Raw genomic sequence first — 12975 nt, 5'->3', positions numbered from 1 at the left:
TTTTTTTTGCTAAACTGTATGTTTCTATTCTTGTTTAATGTATCTATGGAGCTCATTTAAATATGTAATTGATAATTAAGAAATATACATAGTATTTAGTCATCTATAATAATTAAATTCGTGGCTATGTTAGGTATGTTTTCAAGGTCAAGAAGAGGTATATTTTAAAGATGGTCTTCAAACACTTCAAAGACCAAGAGAATATGATATTTTAAATATTTTAATAACATAAGTCTTTTCATGACAGTGAGATGTGTCTGTTCATGGCAGCATCAATTTACTTCAAAAAAAGGATGATGGTGGGGCTGGAGAGATGGCTCAGAGGTTAAGAGCATTGCCTGCTCTTCCAAAGGTCCTGAGTTCAATTCCCAGCAACCACATGGTGGCTCATCTGTAATGGGGTCTGGTGCCCTCTTCTGGTCTGCAGACAGAATATTGAATACACAATAAGAAAATAAATGAATATTTTAAAAAAAAGGATGATGGTTATCACAGAACTGTCTTACGGAGTTTGCTTTCAGTGTATCAAAGCTAGCTTTTTGGGCAAGAAACTGTCCTTGCCTCAACTGCTGACAATTGTGTCCAAATTGGATAAGCAGGACACAAAATAAGGTGACTGCCAAACTTTGCCAAGACAAGGTAGGTGGAATCCAAGTTATCTCCATAAAGAGAACTGGGACTTAATTGGATCCTTAGACTTTTGTTTGAGGTGGGAACAGATCTACTTCTCTATTTCTTGAGCACAAGGTCTGGCAATTAGCCACACCTGTAGACAATCATCTTGAGAGAGCGGAACTCTCTAAACCAACATCTAGATGGGGCCTTTGTTTGAGGTAGAAGCGCAATAATCTTGTAAGTTCCAACTCTCTGACCTTTGGTCAACATGGAAATCGGCTCATAGTTTTGCGCCTCTGCAGCTTTCCCTCCTAACTTCCTGCCCAGCTATTGGCCTGTCAGCTTTCTATTAACCAATGAGAGTAACACATATATTCATATTGTACAAAAGGATTGTTCCACAGCATTCCCTCCTTTTGTTTAATTAAAAAGGAAGGCTTTAATCTTAATGTAGTAAAATTATATACAACAAAAACAGTTATTAAGTAAGAATTACAGTAACAACATCTAATCCGTTTGCATTTGGCAAAATTAGAGAAAATACTTAGTTATCTATCTTATCTTGGTGAGTCTAAAGTTTGTATCTAATTTACTTTCTAATTAACTAAGGGAAACTATAATTAAAACTATTTAGTCTTCAACTCCATCAAAGACCCCTACAAGGGTGAAATGTTATCTAATGACAGGGACCTCAATTTGTATGGACAGTCACCCAAAGTTCCTTTGCAACGTTAGGGCATCCAACTCTGGCCGACAGGTTTAGCATATCTCATAGACTTTCCTGTGAAGCAGGGAATTCTGAAGAACTTTCCTGTTTGATCTTGGCAAAGTTTGGAAGTCACCTTTCTTGTGTCCGTTGACTCAGTTTAGACAGTAACTGTCAGCAATTGAGGAAAGGGCAGTTTCTTTGCCCACATGGTTAGCTTTTGCAGTAAAGAAAGCAACTGACTTCCTGCCCAGCTTCCGGCCTGTCAGCTTTTTAATTAACTAACGAGAATAATACATATTCACAGTGAAGAACAGGATTGTTCCACAGCAACATACAGAGATAGTAACGGAACCAAAAGATCCATGAACCATGTAGACACTTAATTTTTTTAGGCCAGCTATATAATTCTTCAGAGGAATGTTTCCAGCACATATTTGTTAGCATTTAACACAAGGGGAAAACAAAAACTCCTTTCTCTCCCAACTTCTAAAGAAAAAAACAAAAATAGCTTATGAGCTTGGTGGAGTTGTGCATCCATTTAATCCCAGTGGGGAGGCAGAGTCAGGTGGATCTCTGTGAATTCAAGACCAGCCTGGTCTACAGGGTGAGTTATGGGACTGTCAGGGCTGTGTAATGTTTTCTGGAGACTTCCATTTTCAAAATGTGCTTTCAAAAGAGTTCTGGGTTACAGTCCCATGGAACTTCATTGAGGAACTCTGGGTCCCCATCTCAACACTCTCAGGAAACATCTAGAACCAGGCCTTGAAGACTCTGATGGTCACATTGATGTAGCTCTCTACAGAGCTTGCTGGGTGATGCCATCACAGAGTTCAGTGGAAGATCCTGGTCTGGACTCTCTGAGGTTCGCATGAGGTGCTTGTGGAGATGGTCAGTCAAGCTCATGGTCATCCTGGACATGTCTTGTTGGCAATAAAGCCTGCCTGGCTATCAAGATCTCAGCTTCGCCTCCAAGATCCCCCCCCCCCTCATGTGAATCAGGAGCTCACTCGACACGAATGTGCTTTCTGTTCTTATTAAACGCTGCTTCCAGCAGCCAAGCCTTCAGGAACACTGCTTTCCAACTCATCAGATACTCAGTGTGGAACCACTTGGGCAACTTGCTATGGTCTCTGAGAATCTCAAAGTCCTTTCTTGATGGTGAAGCTGCAGGAATGAACATACGAAATATCTTGGGGGTGACCATACTGCATGAGCCTGGCTATAGGAAGTCAATGCAGCAGCAAGCCCAACTCTCTCTTTCTTTCTCTGTCTCTGTCTCTCTTCTCTCTCCCATTATACTACTCCTGTCCCCAGAGGCAGGTCTCCCCTCTTCCTTTCCCCCTTTTCCCATTCACTTTCTCCCCACCCCATAAAAACCCTCCCCTGAGCTCTGTTGCATGGTGTCTTTTTCTCACTGGTTTTTGTAAATTACAACAGCCACTCTCGTGTTTTCCTCGATTCCCACCTGGCGTTAGTTTGTGTGTCTAGAGTTAACACCAGAGTCTGGTACAACTTTATGGAAAGCTACCAAGTACAAGCCAGAGGCGTGGGAACGCGCGGTAGCTTCTGGGAAGTGTAGTTCTGCACTGCTCCACGTCACCAAGATGGTTTCCGCCAACGTTTAACCGAGATGGTTACGTGTTATTCGGAATCTCGCCCTGCAGGCCGTTTTTACGAGAGGGTTACGTTTAACCGAGATGGTTACGTGTTATTCGGAATCTCGCCCTGCAGGCCGTTTTTACGAGAGGGTTACGTTTAACCGAGAGGGTTACGTGTTATTCGGAATCTCGCCCTGCAGGCCGTTTTTACGAGAGGTTTACGTTTAACCGAGATGGTTACGTGTTATTCGGAATCTCGCCCTGCAGGCCGTTTTTACGAGAGGGTTACGTTTAACCGAGAGGGTTACGTGTTATTCGGAATCTCGCCCTGCAGACGCGTAAAGCCTATTCAGTGAGTTTGAGATGCCCTTATTATTCACGATGGCACACCACCGTCCTTCTGGGTAAAACAGTAAAAGCCGCAGTATTTGAGTCCCGGTCTCATTCCCTAACACCACCTAGACGAGCTGGGAAAAGTTCGCGGGAAAAATTGACTAGATCCCGAGACTTCTGGGAAATGTAGTCCACAGTCAAAAGAAGGAAATGGAGAAAGATCCGCTAGTTTAGAGCCCTGGTGGGCAGAGACCTCTGGGCGTGCTGGCAGGAGTGCGCAGGCGCAGGCTTCGTGGCTCGCCGTTGTCGCCTTTGTCTGCTGGTGAGTTTGATTTGGGGGTCTGTAGAGCCGTCGTTTTCCTGGGCCCGGACGAGCCAAAGAAGCTGTAGGGGAGGGTTTGTTGCTCCTGCAAGGGCGAGGATGCCCGAAGGGGTGAGAATCGCTTACTGTGACAGCGGAGCTGGGAACTTGGGCGGATGGGGGCTGGGAAGAGCCAGAAGCCGGGGTGGGTTTGCGGGTGGGGTGAGCTTACGTGTGAGGGTGTCCTTTGGTTGGTTTCAAGTTAGAGAGAAACTGAATTCAAGTTAGTGAGAATACACGAATGGGAATACACTTGTCACATTTTAAGAATAAAGCCTTGTTCTAGTAAACAGGAAAGGGAAAAAGATAAATTGAGTGAGTCGTTTAAAAGTTTTTTTTTTAATAAAACATGACAGTACAAAATGAAACCAACGTTCCTTTGAAAAATCTTTTTTTTTGTAACGAAGATTTCCAAAAACTTGCTATTGGGTGCCTACACATCAGGAGGAATTAACTTAGTACTTGGAGAAACTTCAGTCGAGCCTTTTTGAGTAGCCTTTGAGTTTACGGAATAACCCTTAGGAGGTACTTTCCACTGTACAGATTCGGAATAGCTTTAGGAAAGTTGTCCCCACCCTCGGCAGAGAGGTCCAGAAGATATTTAGTACTTAAATACTCAAAGGGCTAGGCTCTTTGCCAAGTTAAAACTCTTAATTTGTTCAGATGTTCCCCATACCGAGTAGCTTTTGTTAAAGTACAGTTTTTCTTCTGCATTTTAGAGAAGTATTTTGCTTTTTTTTTTTTTAATGAGGGTTTCTCTGCATAGCTCTGGTTGTCCTGGAACTCGCAGGCCTCTGCTTCCCAAGTACTGGAATGAAAGGCCAGCACCACCATGCCTTGCACGTCACAATTATTTATTTTGAGACAGAATTTCTCTGTGTAGCCTTGCTATCCTGGAACTAGCTCTGTAAACCAGTCTGGCCTCAAACTCAGAGATTTGCCAGCTTCTGCCTTCCAAATGCTGGGATTAAAGGCGTGTGTTACCACTAGCTAGCTTGTCACACTTCTCCCCCCCCCCCTTGGTTTTTTTCAGACAGAGTTTCTCTGTGTAACAGTCCTGGGTGTCCTGGAACTGCTCAGTAGACTGGGCTGGCTTTGAACTCACAGAGATCTGCCTGTCTTTGCCTCCTGACTACTGGGGTTAAAGGCGTGTGCCACCACCACCCAGCTTTCACATTTATTTTTAAAACATGTTTTTCTTTTTTTATTTACTAAAGATTTTATTTTTAAAGAGGTGTGTGTGTGTGTGTGTGTGTGTACGTGTACTTGTGGGCGCGTGGGCACGTGGGAGTGCTGATGGAAGCTAGAAGAGGCCATCAGATCCCCTGAAGCTGGCGTTACAGCCCTGGGTGAGCAGCCCTGTGTGGCTGCTGGGAGAACGGTACGTGCTCCTGACTGCTGAGCCGTTTCTCCCACTTATTAGCAAATTTTTCTGTAAGTGAAAGGGCTCGTTCCAGGACAGGTTCCAAAGCCACAGAGAAATCCTGTCTCGAAAAACAAAACAAACAAAAAAAAAAGAAAGAAAGAAAGAAAAAAAAACTTTTTTAGCCGGTCAGTGCTGGCTCACACCTTTAATCCCAGCACTTGGAGGCAGAAGCAGGCGGATCTCTGTGAGTTCGAGGCCAGCCTGGTCTACAAGAGCTAGTCCAGGACAGGCACCAAAGCTACAGAGAAATCTTGTCTAAAAAAAAAAAAATAATAATAATAATAAAAAAAAGAGTCAGTGTCAACAATTGGATAAATGAAGAAAACAGACATTCAAACTAACAAAGAAGACACAGCTTGTTTTAGTGTGTGCTGTGTACATCTGCATGTGGGTGTGTGCAGAAGTAGTCCTGAGTGCACACGTACATGTATGCATGAGCATGTGTACGGGCGCTGTAGGGCAGAGGCAGATGCCAGGCGTCTTGCTCTCTACCTTATTGTGTGAGTCAGGGTCTCTCTCACTGAGTGAGCCTCGCTCTCCCGCTGAGCCTGGAGCCCATTGACTCAGCTGCCTGGCTGGTCGGTAAGCTTTGGGGATCCACTTGTCTCTGCCCCTCTGTCATCTGCAGACTCAGGACCTAGTGCCTTTCCTGACCATCTCCCCAGCCCCAGCTTGTTCTAAATTATCCCTCAGATATCGCCAAGCCCCTAAGTACACCCTTCTACTGTGGTTTTCTCAGAAACGGATTACAGAGGTCTGTTTTTAAGGAGTCTTTTTCTATTTTTTTAAACTTTCTTTTTATATATTCTTTGTGTCTTTTCATATCACGCATCTCAATCCTGTTCATCTCCCTGCCCCTTCATATCTGCCTTCTGCCCTTGCAACCTCTCCCAATAGAATAAAATTTAAGAAATAAAAAGGGAAAAAATCTTGTTATGGAAGCCGCACTGTGACTCAGTGAGTCACACAAGTAAACCTGTTGCTCCATACAGCTTTACTTGCGAGTGTGCATTGCAAAGAGTCATTGGTCTGGCTCAAGGCCTCTGATTTTTCCTACATTATCAGTGCTGGGCCCTCACCGGGACTCCTCTTGGATACCCTGTTGTTGCCCAGTGTCATGGAGATCCTGCAGCTTTGGGTCTGGAGGACCTGCCCCTTCACGTACTTCCACAGGTAATAGATGAGGTGGGTGTTGGGGTGGGCCAGCTCATAGTCCTGGTTCTGGGCCTGGGTGGTTGCTGGTTGGTCAACCCACCAGCTGTCCCCTGCCCTCACCACCAGGGTGAGCTCTCCAGTACTGCCCCAGCTAGTTCACCCCTTGAAGCAATGAGCTTGGGGTGGGGCAGTTCTCCAACACCTGGACCACCAGGGCTAGCTCTACTGTGCTGCTCAGGCAAGGTGCAGGGGCCACTGTCCTGAGTGCTGCAGCTGGTGAGGGCAGGGACAGCTCTCCCGCTCTTATGCCCTCAGGGCCATCTCTCCCACCTGCCACGGGGTGGGGTGGGGTGGGGGGCAATCTTTCACCTGCCCACACCACCAGATGGCAGACCAGACGAGGGGCAAGGCCGGGTCTCCCATGCTCATGTTCTCTGGGTAATCGCTGGTACCTGTCAGTAGCTCTGCTGTGCTGCCCAGGTGAGGTGCAGGTCCACCTTCTTGAGTGCTGCAGCTGGTAAGGGGAAGGGCCGGCTCCCTTGCCCTCTCCACCACATGGCAGGCAAGGAGATGTGCCCAGCTGTTCCACTCACTCACTCACTCAGGGGCAGTTCTACTGTGGTGCTCAGCAGCTGGTTAGGGGGAGGGTCGGCTCTCTGGTCTGCTGCATGTGTTGAGAGGTAAAGGGGGCATCTCTCCCCACCCATGCCATTATATGGCAGGTGAGGGGCAGGGCCAGATCTCATGCTCCAGTTCTCAGGGCGGGCTCATCCATGCCTGCATGCAGGGTCAATCTGTTGTGCTGCCCGGGCAAGGTGTAGGACCCTTTCTCCTGAGTGCTTCAGCCAGTGAGTGGCAGGACCAACTTGTACAGCCCGATTCTCTCGGCCTTTGGTGGTATGAGTCATGGACATCAACAGAGACCTTGGCTGTGTCAGAGACATGAACCCAGGTGTGGGCCTGACATTGGCAAGCAAGCCATCCATCTCTGCCCACTCCTCACTTCTTTTCCTCTTCAGATGTGCCTCTGTCCTTTGCACACAGGACATGACCATTCTGCCCCCCTCCCCCATACCAGACTATACATTTGCTCACTATAATAATGCCCATCTACCTGGGGTCACAAGGTGCTGGGTGGGCCTGTGCTTCTTGGAGCCCAGGACAGACAGACCCAAGCCCACGTGTGGGTTTCCTTGTCCTGCTCAGTCCGTCATGGTGACGGGCAGGACCATGCTTCCTCATCACAAGGAGACCGTAATCGTGGCCAACTGCCTGGCACCTCCTGGTTGGTGAGAAGGTGTTGCTGGAGTCCCCTCGTGGACTAGGGCTAGAAAGCCTGGGTTGCATTTGATTGAGTTCTGCCTTCCCCAGGCATATGGTGTGGGGCAGATGTGTGGCTGGGGTCCTCTCGTGCAGGCTGGGGCTCTACGTTTTTAATCCGTGTGTCCAGCGGTCTAGTGAATGGCTCCATTAGGAGATTTCAGAAGACCTTCAACCTGACTGTCCTGAAACTCAGTATGTAGAGCAGGCTGGCCTGGAATTTGGAGTGTAAAAGAACAAGCCTTGTGTTGCCATACACCACTACAAGCGGAATCCTCATAGCACAGGATCGATAAATGTTTGCTAAATTCAGGATGTGCATATAGTTACAGAAGCCTAAATTACATTTAATTTCTCCAAGAGTTACTAAACCTAGGTAAAATATTAAACCTGAAAAGGTTTTAAGAGCTGAGTTGTTAGTGTTATCCAAATAATTTCCTGTATGTTTTGTTTGTGTTGTTCATGGTTGATGATAACTTTTTTTTTCTTTGGTTTTTTGAGACAGGGTTTCTCTGTAGCTTTGGAGCCTGTCCTGGAACTAACTCTTGTAGACCAGGCTGGCTTCGAACTCACAGAGATCCACCAGCCTCCCAAGTGCTGGGATTAAAAATGTGTGCCACCACCGCCTGCCTAAATTGATGACTTTTAAAAGAAACCATGTTTTTGTTTTACTTTTGTCCTTGTTGGGATTGAACCCCTAACCTTTTCAAGGCAAAGCCCCCCCCCTCTTTCTGTGTGTGTGTGTGTGTATGTTTGGATATTTTGCCTGATGGGATAGATGAGTACAACATGCGCTTGTCTGGTGTCTTTTGGAGGTCAGAAAAAGATGTCACATTCTGTGCATCTGGAATTACAGATGATTGTGAGCTACCATATGGGTTCTGGGATTCACTCCCGGGACACCTGCAAGAGCAGGAAGTAGTCTTAACCACTGAGCTTCCTCCACAGAAGGTTATCTGCAGTCTTTTCTCCCTCCCTCCTTCCCTTCTTCCCTCCTTTCCTTTGTTTTCTTTCTTTTGAGATTTTAAAACTGATTTTTATTTTATATGTATGAGTGTAATTGTTTTTTCTTCTTTTTTTTTTTTTTCTTTGGGGGCCTGTCACCCAGCTCCCAAATAAATATGAATGCCTGGCCTTAGCTTGGCTTATTTCTAGCCATTTTCTTAACTTAGATTATCCCATCTACCCTTTGCCTCTAGGCCTTTCCCTTTCTCTATTCTTTATCTTTCTTCCAATTACTCTGTGGCTGGTTGTGTCCTGGGTGGCTGGCCCCTGCCATCCTCCTCTCCTTTTCCTTTTCTCTTTCCTCCTCCTCATCTACTTCTATTCAGTCCCTCTGCCTGCTAGCCCCACCCATTTCTCTCTCCTGTTCAGCTATTGGCTGTTCTGCTTCTTACCAGACCAATCAGGTGTTTTAGGCAGCCAAAGTAACATAGCTTCACAGAGTTAAACAAATGTAGCATAAAATAATGCAACACATCTTTGTATCATTAAATAAATATTCCACAGCATAAATGGTTATAACATATCTTAAACTAATTTTCCACAACATACGGGTTTGCCTGCACGTATGTCTATGTATCGTATGCATACAGTAGGTCCAGAGGCCAGAAGAGGACACTCGATCTTATAAACCTGGAGTTCTGATGGTTTGTGAGCTGTCCTGCGGGTGCTGGGAACTGAACCTGGGTCCTCCAAAAGAACAGCCATTGTTCTTAACTGCTGAGCCATCTTTCAAGCCCCCTTTCTTTTTTGGGCTCAAGATGGGGTCTCACTGTGTAATTCTGGCTGTCTGGAACTCACTTTGTAGACCAGGCTGGCCTCAAATTTATAAAAATGTGCCTGCCTCTGCCTCCTGATTAAAAGTGTGTGCTACTACTCCCAGCCCCTCTAACTTTTTAAAGACAGTTTTCATGTAGCACAGGCTGGAACTCACTATGGAACTGACCTTGAACTTCTGCTCCTTCAGCCTCTGTCGCCTGAGTACCTGTACCAGTTTATAGTCTCTCTCTCTCTCTTTTTCCAATTGTGTGTGTTGTGCATGTGTTTTTTATGTTTGTTGACATATTGGTGGTGGAAGGGCATGTACACATGAGTGTGCCTGCATGTGGGTGGGTCTTACACTGATGTTAGGAATCACCCTCCATCTATTTTGCTGTTTTGTTGTTTTGAGACAGGGTTTCTCTGTAGCTTTGGAGCCTGTCCTAGAACTTACTCTGTAGATCAGGCTGGCCTGCCTCTGCCTCCCCGGTACTGGGATTAAAGGTGTGTGCCACGACTTCCCAGCTCCCTCCATCTTCTTTTTACTTTACTTATTAAGGCATTTTTTTTCTCCACCACACTCAGAGCGCCTATGGCTAGTGCTACTAGCCAGCTTGCTCTCAGGGTTCCTTCTCTGCCCTCTGACAATGGATCCGAGGGAGCCAAACACCTATCTTCATGCTTGCTGTTACAAATACTTTAACCACTGAGCCATTTCTCTGGCCTTCTATTTACTTTTTTGAGACAGGTAGCCTAGACTTTTCTCAAATCTCCATCTTCCTGCCTTGATTTCCAAGTTGCTAGTACTGGAAACACATGTTCCCACTCCTGCCTTAAACCTGTTGCGGGAGTTGGGGGGAAGATAAGACAGCAGTTTGCCTTCATTTGGGAGCAAGGCCTCCTGTAACAGCTGCCCAGACATCATGGTGAGATGGCAGTTTGGGCAACCTCAGAAAAGTCGGTGTCATAGTTTCTCTGTATAACTTAAATTCTGAAAATGAAATACCTTGTGTTACCCACATCCGAAGTACCTTTTGGTTTTAGGCAGAATTTTGGGTTTATCCTGAATGCAGACTGCCAACGCTCTTGCCCTTTGCTTGTGGGCCTGAACGCACCGAGGCTCCTAGACGCACGGGACTTGGTTGTTTTCGCAGGCCAGTGGAGCAGAAGTTTGCCTGCTCTTCAAACCTCTCCTGAGTTCTAAGGCCTCAGCCTGACTTGGAACTGCTGCTTTGATTTCCAGAGATATCAGCGTCCTGAAGCGCTTTCTCTTTGCAAGTTTAGAGTCTACACTTCAAACAGAAACGGTGGGTGGTTGAGAAGTTAAGTCTGCAGGTGAGTGGAAGCCTTGTATAACGTTCAGTGTCCTGGGTGCAGTCAGGCTTTGCAACCGCCTATGGGTTTTTAGTTGTTGTTGTTGTTTTCAATCAGCTCAGCCCCATTTGGAGGGACGACTGCTGAAAACCCTTTAGACAGGTCAGTGATCCAGGCCCTGCTTTCCTTTCCTCACCCTCTATAGGATTGGTTGCTCTTCTAACTTCTCTGCTGCATGCCAGCCCCCCTCCTTGACTTCCAGGCCTAATTTTAATGGCTGCTCCTGTATCTCCAGCTCTCATCTCCATAGGCACCTGCACTCGTGTGCACAACCACACACTAACACGTTTAAGACAAACAGCAAACCCTACAGAGCATGCAGGTCTTTTTCCTTGTTTTAACTCCCTGACCAACACCGCATGGCAGCTATTTGAGTGGCATTGCCATAGTGTGCTAGATATTCTGTGTAACCTAAAAGGGTTTAACTGTAGGAGGACATGCATAGATTGTCTGCAGAGATGCCCTGTGGATGCCCAGGGATGGCTCGGTAGCCAGCTGTTTTTGCTCAGTTTTTCCTTACCCTGAACTACAAATCGGCAACCACATAAGTTACTTTTTTTTTTTCCCTTTTTTCTTTTTGGCTTTTCGAGACAGGGTTTCTCTGTAGCTTTTGGTTCCTGTCCTAGAACTAGCTCTTGTAGCCCAGGCTGGCCTCGAACTCCCAGAGATCTGCCTGCCTCTGCCTCCAGAGTGCTGGGATTAAAGGCGTGCGCCACCACCGCCCGGCTCACATAAGGTACTTTTTATTGTTGTTGAGACAGGGTTTCAATATGTATCCTTTGTTGTCCTCAAACTTGCTGTGTAGCTCAGGCTAGCTTCTAACTCACTGAGATTGAGTGCTGGGATTAAGAACTGACTCCTACAAGTTGTCCTCTGACTCCCACACACGCAGTGCATGCGCACCGGCTCAGCACACAGCACAGAATGAGTATGTGCCTCCTTGTTCCTTCCTTTTTACTTTCATGAACAGTTTTGCAGTAACGTGCTTTATCTAGCATGGCTGTCTTTGAATGGATTTCTCTGTATTGGATGAGCCTGTTCTTGTGTTGAGCACGTGCAGAATTTCGGAAAGCTTTCTTTATTCTGTTCCGTTCTTTCTCGGTTGTTTTCCACAACTCATTTGATACTTTTCAGACCTCCTAGATTTTATTACTGATGCACTAATTCTCCAGCCATTACTCTAGATTCCTTGGTTTCGTCCACCCTTTCTACTTGTTTCTTGCTTTTTGTGTGTGTGCTAATGTGTTAAATCTTTTTGAAAAATATTAATTTTATTTATTATTATTAGTGTGTGTTTGTATACAGGCATACTTCTATGGTATGTTTGGAGGTCAGAACGCAAGCCTGTGGAGTCTCCTTCCACACGGCTCTGGGGCTCAAACTCTAGTATCAAGCAATTTATCAGTCGATGTCATTTGGCTCTAATTTATTAAACTCTTAAACGTATACGGCATTGTTTTTTCTTTTAACTTTTTATAATATTAGCTATAGTGTTTATTTGTTTATCTTCAGTGGAAGGAGTCTGTCTTAGTCAGTGTTCTCTTGTGTGAAGAGGTCTCATGACCAAGGCAACTCTGTAAAAGAAAGAGTGCAGTTGTGGGCTTGCTTACAGCATCAGAGGGCTAGTCCGTCATTCCCATGTAAGGGCCAGATGGAGGCACGGTGTGTTCATGCTGCTGTAGCAGTAGCTGAGAGCTGTGTTCTGTCTCCAGTCAGAGCACACTGAGCCTGCTGTGGGGCGTTTGAAACCTCAAAGTCCTCTCCCAGTCACACTCCTCCTCCAACAAGGCCACACCTCCTAATCTTTCTCAAACCGTGCCGCCCCCTGAGTGACTAAGCATTCGAATATATGGGCCTATGAGGGCTGTTCCCTTTCCAGCACCACAGGACTAAACCCAGGGTTCCTTAAGTTTGGGATCTTCATTTGCCAAAGTGCTGAGAATACTTTTTCTTGATATTTCCCTTCTAGGTCTTTCCACTGATCAAAGCTGCATTATGGGAGTAGGGATGCAGCTCAGTTTGTGGGTTCCTTGCTTACGTGGACCTTTGTAGTCCTGCCTTTGATCCCCGGCACCCTGTAAATCATGCAGATTGGCACATGCCTGGTACAGGCAGGAGGAGTGGAAGCTGTCAGTTGGTACAGGCAGGAGGAGTGGAAGCTGTCAGTTGTTGAATTAGGCGCCATCTGTTGAAATAGGAGCAGCGGCAGGGCTGCGTCCCCGGCACCCGGCCGCCCGCATGGCTAGCTTATGCCCGAAATAATTACACGGAAACTGTATTCTATTAAACACTGCCTGGCCCGGCTAGTTCCAGCTTCTTATTG

General features: G+C 46.2%; 1 protein-coding gene across 9 annotated transcripts in view; it reads left to right on the top strand.

Annotated features, from left to right (window-relative positions):
- The first annotated feature begins 3146 nt into the window (after positions 1 to 3146).
- Positions 3147 to 12975, top strand: part of Znf260 (zinc finger protein 260) — a 15838-nt gene continuing 6009 nt past the window's right edge. For 2 of the 9 annotated variants that reach the window (XM_050119216.1, XM_050119211.1), the window contains exons 1-2: positions 3147 to 3577; positions 10433 to 10613. The gene's annotated coding sequence lies outside the window, so the exon portion shown is untranslated. Of the gene's footprint in view, positions 3578 to 3667; positions 3689 to 6107; positions 6216 to 10432; positions 10614 to 12975 lie in introns of those variants that run through there. The other 7 variants (XM_050119219.1, XM_050119212.1, XM_050119215.1 and 4 more) reach the window with 6 other exon arrangements.

This window comes from Alexandromys fortis, unplaced genomic scaffold, assembly GCF_014885135.2.
Source record: "Alexandromys fortis isolate MF-2015 unplaced genomic scaffold, M_Fortis_MF-2015_v1.1 scaffold_140, whole genome shotgun sequence".
NCBI classification, from domain to species: Eukaryota; Metazoa; Chordata; class Mammalia; order Rodentia; family Cricetidae; genus Alexandromys; species Alexandromys fortis.
The sequence above is the reverse complement of the archived record's forward strand: the minus strand, read 5'-3'. Positions and strand labels throughout refer to the sequence as shown.